The following is a 13,686-nucleotide window of genomic DNA, read 5'->3' on the forward strand; positions in this document are numbered from 1 at the left end:
ATAAATATTGAATGACTGTTGTACTAACTGCTTGAATGAACTTCTGCCTAAAAGAATTTTGGCTGTCATGGCATGTATTCTCTGCCCTCCATCATCTACTTGTTTTCTTGTTTTCTTATTTTCTGAATTAAGTTTTGCTGTCTGGGGTTGAAATCCATGTCTGATTCTCCTTTGTTTTTATTATCCATGGCGCTAAACACTATGCACTGAACATTGTATGTGCTCGATAAACCTTGGTTGAATGAAGGGATGGCTACTTGCACTGGGGAAGATAAAACACATCAGTTACAGTGGATTTCTCCTTTCTGAGCTCCCCGGTGGCTGTGCTGGATTTCTTCTATGGCTAGCAGCAACTACTAGCAACTGAATGCCTTCCTAACAATTCAGGCTCTCACATTTCTGGTGTCTTCCTCAGTAGCTCCCTGGTTCCACACAGGTAATCCATAAGTGTTTGTCAGATGAAGACAGAAAGTAAAGGAGGAAGGGGAGAGAAAGTAGCTTATATGGATACTTAATGAATGTTGCTGCTGCTGCTGCTGCTGAGTCACTTCAGTCGTGTCTGACTCTGTGCGACCCCATAGACGGCAGCCCACCAGGCTCCCCCGTCCCTGGGATTCTCCAGGCAAGAACACTGGAGTGGGTTGCCATTTCCTTCTCCAATGCATGGAAATGAAAAGTGATATTGAAGTCGCTCAGTCATATTCAACTCCCAGCGACCCCATGGACTGCAGTCCACCAGGCTCACCCGTCCATGGGATTCTCCAGGCAAGAGCGCTGGAGTGGGGTGCTATCTGCGTGCTCTCTAAGGGCCGAGAACTGCTTTAAATGCTTTTCCTGGATCATGTTATTTACTGCCCTGAACAATTCAATAAGGTGGATCCAAGCAGCGTCTGCATTTAATAAACCCAAAGCACAGAGAGAGTAAGCGATTTGTCCAAACTCACATAGCTGGTGAGTGGTAGAAACTGGACTCAAATCTAGTGTTCTTTATCACTGAGTGATATTGTCTCTTATCTTAGCTACACAAAGCTTCAATATAGCACGAGAGGAAAGAGGGAAAGAAGGGCAGGATGGTTTCTAGTAAAACATCAGTGACAGTCAACACATCACAGTGGAGAAAGTGCTAGAGAAATGTCCCCAAATCCTATGTCCCAAAAATAACTTTTCCTGATTCATTTAACTTCATCTTATGTCTCTGGACTCATTATTCTAATCTGCTAAATAGGTCTAATTATTCTAAAATCGCCTTACTCGGAGTTGTTGTAAATCTTTATGAACACAGTTTGAACTGAATGAAGTATAAAGTATTAAGACTATGTAAGCTGAATATTTTGATAGCTCTTATATTCACAGCACATATTTTATCTGTATTCTCAAAAAATCTTCTTCACTTACTCTTTCTGCTCCCTTCTGATGTCTGTGTCAAAAGCTTTCTCTATCTCTTTTATACTTTAATAAAACTTTATTACACAAAAGCTCTGAGCAATCAAGCCTTGTCACTGGCCCCGGATTGAATTCTCCAGAAGCCAAGAATCCTGGCATCTTTTGTGGTTCAGCAGCAACCTTTTATCTTGGGGGCTCATTCAGGATCCTTCAGGACAAGGTGGGGATTCTTGGAGCTCTAGTTCTTTGTTCTTTTAGTGAACATGTTTTCTGCTGTACTTTACTAACTCTACAGTGTGCTTGTGTGAATGAATGACATGCCCTGTGCGAAGCAAGTGAGGCTCCCTGCTCTGTGGTTCTGCAGTGACCTCATATGGCATATGGCAGAAACCCTGTCAGGGGTTTATACCGACCTGCCAATGGACTTCCCTGGTGGCTCAGATGGTAAAGCGTCTGCCTACAATGCAGGAGACCTGGGTTCAATCCCTGGGTTGGGAAGATCTCCTGGAGAAGGAAATGGCAACCCTTTCCAGTATTCTCACCTGGAAAATCCCATGGACGGAGGAGTCTGGTAGTCTTCAGTCAATGGGGTCACAAAGACTCAGACACAACTGAGCAATTTCACTTTCACTTTAATAAGTTAACTTTATTCTACTGAGTAGAGGCACGAAAATGAACATTAATAGACTGTATAGATTCTTTGCAAATGCAGGTTGATAAAATACAGAAACGTTTAATATTATAGATTTTGAGGAAAATTTTTATGATGAAGCATAGATGAAGACTCAGTTTAATATCTGACACATCAGGTCTTACAACATAATGGTGGGGAAAGTGATTGGGGAGGGGGTAAAATTATAGTCAGAGGAAAGAGCTCCACCTACTGATCTGAGAAGCCACTTCCCATCACACCCTTGGAAGTCAAGCTAATACACAACTTTCAGTGCACAATTATCACTACCACCACTCTGCACACACCCACACACACAAACCTTATCATTTATTGCATACTTATTATTTGCCAGGCAACTGAAAGTCATTTTCATTAATTTGTTGACAACCCTAGCAGTAGTAGTTAACTGCAGACCTGCATCCAGGTCACCTGGGCTCGGAGCCTGAATCTGCCATTTTCCAGATGTGTGACTTTGGGCAACTTCCTTAATCTCCCCGGGTCTGCATTTCCCCATCTGCAAAACAGGGTTTGGAATACCTTCTGCCTCATTGGGTGGTTATGGGGATTAAACAAATCAATGTTTGTACAGAATTTACAGATGCTTCGTATTGAATAGATATTTGTGAGATAGATCTTATAAAGGAAAAAGACGAGGAAGCTGAAGTTGACACGCGTTTGTAGCAGACTTGCACAGTCAGGCATCTGACTCCTGATACACATGCTCTGGAGCAGTAAGCTGTAGAACTCCTCAATATGGGACTATATGATGGAAAGACAGCCTCAAAGACTAAGGACATGTATTTGGGTTCTTCCATACTGATGATGATTTGTTGTTTGAATTAAATTAAATTAAATTAAACAGCTTAGCCTCTTCCATCATATCTTTTCCATCTTTATCTTAGATTCTTAATCATTCTTCAGTTTCTTAGCCTCTAGCTTTTGCCATAAGAATTTTCATGAAAAACAGCAATAATTACCCCAAATGATGATCATCATAGAGCATTTTTCTTTTTTCTCCCTTGTAATCTTGAGGGCCATTCTTAAGTATCTCCTTGATGTTGCTTACAAATTTCTCATTTCAAGGTTCTATATGAAGCTGATTGGGTTTTTTAGTTTTTATGTTTAAAATTTATTTATTTTTATCAAAGTATACTTGATTTACAATGTTGTGTTTGTTTCAGGTGAACAGCAAAATGATTCAGTTATATATATATATATATATATACATATTCATGTTTCAGATTCTTTTCCATTATATATTATTATAAGATATTGAATACAGTTCCCTGTGCTATACAGTAGGCCGCTGTTTCTTTTCTTATTTTATATACAGTAGTGTGTGTGTGTCAGAGAAGGTGATGGCACCCCACTCCAGTACTCTTGCCTGGAAAATCTCATGGACCGAGGAGCCTGGTGGGCTGCAGTCCATGGGGTCGCACAGAGTCAGACACGACTGAGCGACTTCACTTTCACTTTTCACTTTTCACTTTCATGCATTGGAGAAGGAAACGGCAACCCACTCCAGTGTTCTTGCCTGGAGAATCCCAGGGATGGGGAGCCTGGTGGGCTGCTGTCCATGCGGTCACACAGAGTCGGACACGACTGAAGTGACTTAGCAGCAGCAGTGTGTATCTGTTAATCCTAAATTCCTAATTTATCCCTCCACCCCACTTTTCCCTCTTGATAACTATGTTTGTTTTCTAAATCTGTGAGTCCATTTCTGTTTTGTAAATAAATTCATTTGCATCATATTTTTAGATTCCTTATGTAAGTGATATCATATGAAATTTGTTTTCTTCTGTATGACTTACTTTACTTAGTATGATAATATCTAGGTCCATCTGTGTTGATGCAGATGGCACTATTTCATTCATTTTAATGGCTGAGTAGTATTCCATTGACTGTGTGTGTGTGTGTGTGTGTGTGTGTGTACATAGCATCTTATTTATCCACTCATCTGTCATTCTTCTTTATCTATTCATAGTTTGCTTCCATGTCTTGGTTATTTAAAAATAGTGCTGCTATGAACATTGGTTTGAATGTATCTTTTTGAATTAGAATTTTCATCTTTTCAGGATATATGCCCATGAGTGTGATTGTCAGATCATATGATAAGTCTGCTTTTAGTTTTTTAAGTAATCTCTATACTGTTCTCCATGATAGCTGCACCAGTTTACATTCCCACCAACAGAGTAGGAGGTAAACCCAATTGTTAAAATCACTACTCAACTCCTGATATGAAGCTGATATTAGTAAAATAATCTGTTCACCATGCTGAAACTGCTCATGGCAATCCTCAGCAGTAACTGTTGAGGCAACAACACAGTACCCTGGGTTGACTAATGATTCCTAACTGAGAAACATAAATGGGCTGAAGTTAAAGAGAACTGTTAGAGAAAAATTCTGAGCAGCAATAACCCTTAAAATGAAGATGAACAATAGGGTGGTAAGAAGGGCAGGAGCATATGCTTTCTTTTCCTCCCTAAATCAACATATTAGAAGTCATGGTCACAATTTAATAATATGTGAGATGGGCTAAAATATTTATTTGGGGAAATTATTGGAAATCTATTACAGCATTTAAGTATTAAAAAACAGAGACATCATTTTGCCAACAAAGTTCTGTATAGTCAAGTTTATGGTTTTTCCAGTAGTCATGTACAGATGTGAGAGTTGAATCATAAAAAAGTCTGAGCACCAAAGAATTGATGCTCTCGAACTGTGGTGTCTCAGAGCCCCTTTGACAGTGAGGAGATCAAACCAGTCAATCTTAAAGGAAATCAACCCTGAATACTCACTGGAAGGACTGATGCTGAAGCTGAAGCTGAATCTCCAATACTTTGGCCACCTAATGCAAAGAAATGAGTCACTGGAAATGACCCTGACGCTGGGTAAGATTGAGAGCGGGAGGAGAAGGGGATGACAGAGGATGAGCTGGGTGAATGGCATCACCAACTCAATGGACATGAATTTGAGCAAACTCCAGCAGATAGTGAAGGACAGGGAAGCCTGGTGTGTGCAGTTCATGAGGTTGAAAAGAATCAGACACAAGTTAGTGACTGAACAACAGCAAAATATGATTGGGTCTCTATATATTACATGGGATTTACAAAATTTGTTAAGTACCAAGGAAAAACAAATATAGTTAAAATCTTTGGAAATAGAAGAGATAAAGAAAAATTAAAGGACTGCAGGGAATTTAATCTGGGGGAGGGGCAAAGCAATTAGGGATGACTTAAGTGTTTTCAAATCTATGGAATGTTATTTATTAAAGAACCAAGTATTTGTTCTCTATTTCAATAGAGATCAGAAATAGAAATGGGTTTAAGTTGCTGCAAGAAGTTTGTGTTTACACACAAGAAAGAACTTCTTGATTAAACTCTAGAACTTACTAGGGAAGGAAATTGTGGGTCTTTGCTTCAGAAAATCTTTAAGAATTGAAGAGATAAGCCCTGGGTAATCTGATGTGGTGTTGGGTTGAAGCAAAGGCTTAACTGGAATTTCTTTAGGTCTCGTCAAGTTCTTAAATGCCATGATTGCAAAAAGAAGATTCATCCACAAAGCAGGAAGAGAAGCAGACACAATCAGACATGGCCCATTTAGCAATGCAGTTTCTATTACTGAGTGAAAATTTTGAAAATCTGCTTTGAAGCAGAGTTACAATGTCATAGCCAAAATCTTGTGAACACCTTGGAGGGTCCTGGTCAGACACTCATTTTTTTTTTTTTTTAGACTTAACGACTAGCCAATTTGAGTAGCAAAGGACATAATCATCATTTTCCATGTGTGGTAGTTTGTGACCCTTGTGTATGTATATGTATGTAAACAATAATTCATGTTTTAATAAATACAATATTTTGTGTAAATTTGTCAGAGATAGACAATGCAGTCAGTTATTCTGGGGCAGTTTTCTGATGGTATTTCAGATTGAAAATAAAAGCTAATGTTAATGATGGGTGATACTGAGAAAGTCCTCAAAATTTTATAAATAAAATTTATTTTATTTTATTTATTTTATTTTTAAAGTTAACTTTTCTTAACATTAAAACTGGAAAATTCTCATCCCATAGATATGATTATACACCTGTATATGGTGAACAGAGAGTTTGGGAGTAGGTGAGGTTTCGATCAAGGTAAAACTGAGAAATACCAGAAAATGCCGACTGGAGTGGGGTTGTAACTTTGTAACTCAGATTGTGGAAATGTGAAACACTGGCTTTCTTTCCCTTCTTGGAGAAAGCCTCTGTGAATAGAAGCTATAGAAGTTTCAACTTCTATTGAAAGTTTCAACTTTCAATAGAAGCTATAGAAGTTCATCAGCTATAGAAGTTTCAACAAGGCCAAGTCACAGAAGCCAAAATGATCAGGGGACACTTGGCAACACTCTCCTCTCTTGGCTGAGCCTTTCCTGCTGCTGGACTCAGTCCTCATCATCTGACTCCATCCATGACCACTAGCACCTTCAGAGGACTCACCTTCCCACCAGGGATTAACTATGGAAGAAAGTGTATTGATCAGTCCAATTTTCCCAACAGTTACATTTTTCATTGTAAATGATCTATGAAACAGTTAATTCATGTAAATCTACTTAAGAGAGACAGCTGACCTGTTGGCATGCTGATATTAGTGATTTAAATCTATAGATCTCGTGATATATTCACTAAGGTAAGTGTCAACATGTAGCGGTTTTAGCAGTTTCTCCCCCTTCTTTCTGGAGAAGGCAATGGCACCCCACTCCAGTACTTTTGCCTGGAAAATCCCATGGATGGAGGAGCCTGGTAGGCTGCAGTCTATGGGGTTGCTCAGAGTTGGACACGACTGAGCGACTTCACTTTCACTTTTCACTTTCATGCACTGGAGAAGGAAATGGCAACCCACTCCAGTGTTCTTGCCTGGAGAATCCCAGGGATGGCGGAGCCTGGTGGGCTGCCATCTATGGGGTCGCACAGAGTTGGACACGACTGAAGCGACTTAGCAGCAGCAGCAGAAGCAGCCCCCTTCTCTCATTAATTGCCTTCCTCAAACTGAAACAAAAATATGATTTAAAAATATTATCATTCATGTAAGTCAGACACCGAAAGACAAGTATCATATGATATCATTTATATGTCGATCTTAAGTGATACAAATGAACTTATTTACGAAACTGAATAGACCTACAGATATAGAAGACAAACTTTATGGTTACCAAAGGGGAAAGTGAGGGAAGGGATAAATTAGGAGATTAGGATGAACAGATACACACTACTATATATAAAATAGATAAGCAACAAAGACCAACAGTATAGCACAGGGAACTATATTCAATATCTTGTAATAACCTACTATGTATATATACATAGATATGTATATACAACTATGGGCTTCCTAGGTGGTGACAGTGGTAAAGAACCCGGCTGCCAATGCAGAAGACGCAGGAGCTGTGGATTTGATCCCTGGGTCAAGAAGATCCCCTGGAGGAGAACATGGCTGGCTACCTACTGCAATAGTCTTGTCTGGAGAATCCCATGGACAGAGGAGCCTGGTTGGCTACGGTCCATGGGGTTGCAAGAGTCAGACACAACTGAAGCAATGTAGCATGCATGCAGCATATATAATATATACATATATAATACATATAACTGAATCACTTTGCAGTATACCTGAAACATTTAAATCAACTATACGTTAGTAAAAAATAAATTAAAAAGTGAAAATAGATACCATAAAAATTTCATTCAACTGACTATTCTTTTTATTCCGGCCATGCCAGGTCTTGGTTGCAACACACAGGATCTTTGATCTTTGTTACTGTGGTATGTGGGCTCTAGTTCCCCAGTCAGGGTTCGAATCTTGGGCCCCTTGCATTGGGAGCACAGAGTCTTAGCCACTGGACCACCAGAGAAGTCCTTCAAGTGACTATTCTTCTCAAGCTCTTACAGATGAGTGCTCCTTCTCTAGTCATATGGAGTGGCTGTGAGGAGACTGGGTCAAGACCTGGGAAAAGGAGGCTCTGAGAGGCTCTCTGTCTGTCTAGCCAGTAGAGGATCCTTTTTTTGCCAGAACAGTGGTGTGATAGATGACTCACAAGATTAGGGGCACATCTATCAAACACTTTTTACCTCAATCATTTTGAAATAGAACAGCCCCAGTATTTACTTAGACATATATTAGCAATTTCCTGCATGCTTTACGGTGATTCAATAGAATGGTCCTGTCTAGATGACCGGAAACGTCTGTTGCCATACATCATAAAACTATAGACATTCATGTGTTGGTTTCAGATAATAGTGGATTTCCTAGACTGGTGCTGTACTGAATCTCACAACCACACTACCTCTGGACGTGTCCTTATCAGGGTTCATAAGCAAAACAGACCTTGGCTGAGGAGGTTTGTGAATGGCAGTGGTCCAAGGAAAACCAGGTGCTGCGGGAAATAAAATTGGTGATTCAGTCAGGTGAATTCTTTCTTGTGATTCAGGCTGACCCGCTAACTAATCATGGTGAGTGAGCACTCTGCTCTCGGGGGTGGATGTGAATAGATGTATAGTAAAGGTCTTAATCACTTTTCCTGACCGAAGCGCTTTCATAGAGATTGCTCTATTTAATGCCTTCGGAATTTCGAAATGGAGGAATCAATTCTATTGTGGTAATACCATTTATTGGTAATACAATTTTAGGTATGTTATATGTCTTACTTCCTATCTTTGCTCAATACTGAAACATGGAATATATTATTACGTACTCAAGGCATTTTGCTGCTGAGCTAGTTTTATACTTGACAATGAATGTATTTGTTCTTGTTTTATTAGTTTTTTCTTAGTTTGTTAAATCTTTAAACTTTAAAGGCCTCATATATATGCATACATCTATGTGTGTTGTTTGTTTCCTTTATTTGTTTGTGCTCTCTCTTTAGGATTTTAAAAAACTATTGAATAAAAGCAATTAGATTAATACATAAGAAAACTGAGGCCAAGAGAAAATAGGACTAAGAAAATAAAGCAGGACAGGAGTGAGGAAACATATATATCAAAGTATCTATAGCATACACTGTAGTTTACCTATAAAATGTTATTATAGCAAAACTATTCTTGCCTAATTCAGAGGAGAAAGTCAGTGTAGTGATGAAGCACTTGCTTTTTTGCCAGCAGACAGATCTGGGTTTGCACCTCAACTCTACCATTTACTAGTCTGTCATTTGGGGCACATTCTGAAGTCTATCCTGTGAAATGCAGATAAGAATAGTATTTACCTCAAAGCCCTATGAATGAGTATTAAAGAAGATAACCCATGTGAAACATTTAGCATGATGCCTGGTACATAGTGAGGTTTATCAAGTGGTAACTATTTTTATACTAGTGATTATTATTTAATTTTTCCATACATTTATGATTGAATAAGGGAGTTCTTGGTTGCCTTTTCACCACCCTTAATAGCTTTACTGAGATCCAGCTGCCTCTTAAACATGTATATTCTTTTGAAAATTGGAGGAGGCACAAGCCCAGTAGGCTTTGATTCATGACACCATCCGTGTACATTTTCTTCCCAAGCAGAGTGGGATCTCTGAGTGACACTCCTGACATGACTTCAGGGCTATAATCAAATGTCTGATTTACTTGAGGCCTGCTTTATCCATATTACTTCCAACTTTTAAGGCCTATATCCATGTCTCCTAAAGGTCTTTGATGATCTGTTAATAATATATTAGTTAATTTTATAAGCCGGGTGAGTTTGCAGAGTTGTAGTTTTCTGGTTTGGCTTCTCTCTGGGATCGACTTGTCTTGGCTCCCTCTCATTGCCCATGGCCTGGAGACAATGGAATCTCCCCAGGGCTTTGGCAAAGACTTGTACAACCTGCAGGGATCCTCACCTAATCCTTTGGTCTATTCTTCTTTATTGAGGAGCTGTCCCTGATTCACTGCCACGGGCACAACCACTTACTTAGAGTGAAACTTTGATCCTGAAATGCAAGAGTCAGCCTAATGAAGCCGAAGCTGCCCTGGGCAAGACCATGGTTCACTATGCATTTTGGGGGAATACAAACCTGCCTTGGATGGTACAGCCAAAGAGGATAAAGGCTGATTGTGCAAAAAGAGAGAGGAGACCTCCTTGTCCTTTCTAAAAATATTTCATGACATTTAGAAAAATATTAAGTTTAGTTCTCAGTACTATTTCTTTCTTGAAGACATCTACTATAAGGAAAATAAATTATTCTCCAGAAACATCTTTTCAAGCCCCAAGTATTTTCCTTTCAATGTTTCTTCTTGAAATGTGGAAATTAAAGTTTAAATATAAATCAGGTAAATTCAAAACCAGAAGTTTTCATCTGAAAATGGGTCAGCCCTATTTGAGGTGACAGGCTTAGTGTTCCCATTCTTGATATGAGCTTGTCAAGCACTCCTTCACATTTCCCCAGCCTCTTCTGGGAACCTTTGCCCCTAACAGATATTCAATTAAGTAGAGTAGTTGAATTGCTAAAATAACATTTCCACACTGTGTTTATTTCCCCTAGTAAACTCTTACTGGAGTAAATTCTGATCTTGCCCTTCACATTTGTCTATGGACTCTGAGCTTGTTCTCTCCTCAAATTACTGAATACGATTACTTTTGGTGGGCTCTGGAATCAGTAGGGATGTGGTTGTAATTTCGTCTCAAGCACTGACTAGTTCTGTAACTTCAAGCTTAAATCCTAAACATAAATTCTAAATCTTCTCATCTGTAAACAGAGTATTAATGATATGGGGGTAAAGATTAATGCACATCCGTTGCTCAGCCCACTACCTGGCTCACACAATTTGTGCTAGCCACTATTATCATTAGTTACCATTATCTCAATGTAAAACGTTAACTTTAAAAATGATCAATTCAAAGAATATGAATGTATAATTTACAAAAGAAAAATTCAAAAGGCCAAAAACTTATGAAGAAATGTTCATATTTACTAAGCATCAGATAAATGTAAGCTAAACACTAAGAGATGATTTTTACTATAGGATAGAAAAACTTGAAAATAATACTCTCCTATGTGGTCAAACAGGGGCTTCCCAGGTGGCAGTAGTGGTAAAGAACTCACCTGCCAATGCAGGAGATATAAGAGACCCAGGTTTGATCCCTGGGTCAAGGAGATCCCCTGGAGGAAAGCATGGCACTCCAGTATTCTTGCCTGGAGAATCCCATGGACAGAGGAGCCAGTGGGCTCTGGTCCATAGGGTCACAAAGAGTCACACGCAACTGAAGCGATTTAGCACACACACACTGTCAAATAGGCAAGCTTAGACTTAAGTGTGAGACTGAAAATCGGCATAACTTTTGGGGAATGTAATACTATAAGTGTCAAGGGTTAAAAAATTTTCACACTCTTTGACCCTATAATTGGGTATGTCTTTTATAGAGATAATCAATGAGATTGACAGAGACTTTTTTTAAAGCATTACATATAATTGTGAAATTGTATGTGTGAAACTGATGTGTGAAAATAGATGAATGAAAATTCCTTCCTCCTAATGAAGTTTAAAAATAATATTGTCAAAGAGCACGGAAGGTTAGGAAAAGTACTCCTGTGATATTATAAAACTGAATAGTGTGTATGATCTCATCTCATTAACATATATATCATTACACACAGGGCTTCCCAGGTGGCATTAGTGGTAAAGAATCTGTCTGCCAATGCAGGAGACACAAGAGACGTGGGTTGGATTCCTGGGTGGGGAAGATCCCCTGGAGGAGGTCATGGCAACTCACTCCAATATTCTTGCCTGGAGAATCCCATGGACAGAGGAGCCTGGTGGTCTAAGTACACAGGGGCTCAAAGAGTCAGACACAAGTGAAGCGACTTAGCATGCACACAGATTACAGCTATCAGTGATATCTTTCAGACATCTCAAATTTGACCTATCTCCAAATGTTTTTATTCTCAGACATGAATCCCTGAATCTGCTCCTCTTCTAGTCTCCCTCGCCTCAATGAAAGGAAATTCCATCCTGCAATTATTCAGGTCAAATACCTGGGATCTTTCTTCAGCTTCTCTTTTTCTTTTATAATCAATCCAAAGGTAAATCCACTCACCCCTCCTTTCAAGGTATCTGCAATCTGGCCACTTTCCACCATCACCAGCTTCTTCTGGCTCAGGCTCTCTGATGGGATCACTGCAGAGATCTCTTCACTGTGGTCCTTGTACCAGCCCTTCTGCACTCCATGCTCTTTTCGTCATACAACAGCCAGAGTGAGCCTTTAAAATATGTCCAACCTTGTCACTCTGCCCAAAGCCTCCAGATAAAAACCAGATCTATGCACTGGTCTGTAAAGGCCTTCCTGATTGGCATTTCTGCTCTCTCTGAATTCATTCTCTACTACTCTTCTCAAACTTTCAGTTTCAGTCACACTAACTCCTTGTGTTCTCAATCCTCACCAAACACCCTCCCTTTCCACTGGGTCTTTCCACCTCCTCTGACCTCCAGTGAGAATGCTGCATGTGGCTGCTACCATCACTTCCTTAGGGCTTTGCCTACCTGTCATTTCCCCTTGTGACCACTATGTTAAAAGATTCCCCAGCCTTACCCCAATATCTCCTCTCCCTACCTCCTTAGACAATTTTTTAGATTATTGCTAACCTCTCAATGCTTTATTTATATTTTGCTTGTCCACCCTCTCTTTCTCCAATAGAATAGAAGCCCTCTGAGAAATGCAGCTTTTTGTTTTTGCTCACTGTTGGAACTCCATTACCTAGAATGCTCTCTGGCTTATTTGTTGAGTAAATAAATAAATGGACCAATGAAGCCTATATCTCTAGATGCATTTGATGTTTTTTATTTTCTTGTTTATACTCTTCTATATTTAAATTTTCAAAGGTGAGGTTTTTTTCCTACTTATTATCAGAAAAAAAATCCACTCTAAATGTTATTAAAGATTTTTTAACTAGGTGCTTTGCTGGTATTAAAGGGCTGACTGAATACATGAATCTTCCAGTTTTCTGTAGTTTGTTCTGGATCACTCACTATGAAATCTAAATCGGTTTATTAAAGTACGAAGTTCTTTGCCTTTCCTCAAGTCTCATTTCCTCTTTCTTCATGGCATTAGTGAAAATATCATATTTCCTACACTTTCTAAATCTGAATCAGTATTAGGCTGGTGACTTAACTCCTTGCCCAGTCTTTCAATTTATTACTACTACTACTGGTACTTTAATTATTTTGCTATTTGTAATCTTTGTTTTTTAATATATATATATATTTTTTTTTTGGAAATATACATTGAACTATATTTCATTAGAAAAGTTAATTTAAGCCACATGGCCAAAATGCTCATGTTCTGAGCAGGCTCTATTGTCTCATTGCCCTCCTCAGACCAATACACACAGACACACACGCACAGACACAGACACACACACACACACACACACACACACACACACACAGAGGCTATGTTGAAGGAAGCACTTAAAAATGTAAAACAAGAGAACAGGACCCAGAATACTCTCCCTTCCCTCTTTCTACAGCCAACCTACACACCTCCTCAACTCTTACCCACACACAGAGGAGCTCTCATGGAAAAGAAGCTGAACCCCAAATAAACTGACCATAAGACACCCAAGTCCAAAGGAATTCTTGGCAGATGCTCAGAAAGCAGGTTGAAAATAACACCATCTCCCAAGA

At 39.2% G+C, this 13,686-nt stretch overlaps 1 long non-coding RNA gene across 1 annotated transcript in view; it reads left to right on the forward strand.

Annotated features, from left to right (window-relative positions):
• The first annotated feature begins 8,314 nt into the window (after positions 1–8,314).
• Positions 8,315–13,686, forward strand: part of LOC132346777 (uncharacterized) — a 75,647-nt gene continuing 70,275 nt past the window's right edge. Inside the window, exon 1 of the long non-coding RNA XR_009496726.1 lies at positions 8,315–8,538. This is a non-coding gene — a long non-coding RNA (uncharacterized lncRNA). The remainder of the gene's footprint in view (positions 8,539–13,686) is intronic.

This window comes from Bos taurus, chromosome 12 (assembly GCF_002263795.3).
Source record: "Bos taurus isolate L1 Dominette 01449 registration number 42190680 breed Hereford chromosome 12, ARS-UCD2.0, whole genome shotgun sequence".
Taxonomy (NCBI): Eukaryota; Metazoa; Chordata; class Mammalia; order Artiodactyla; family Bovidae; genus Bos; species Bos taurus.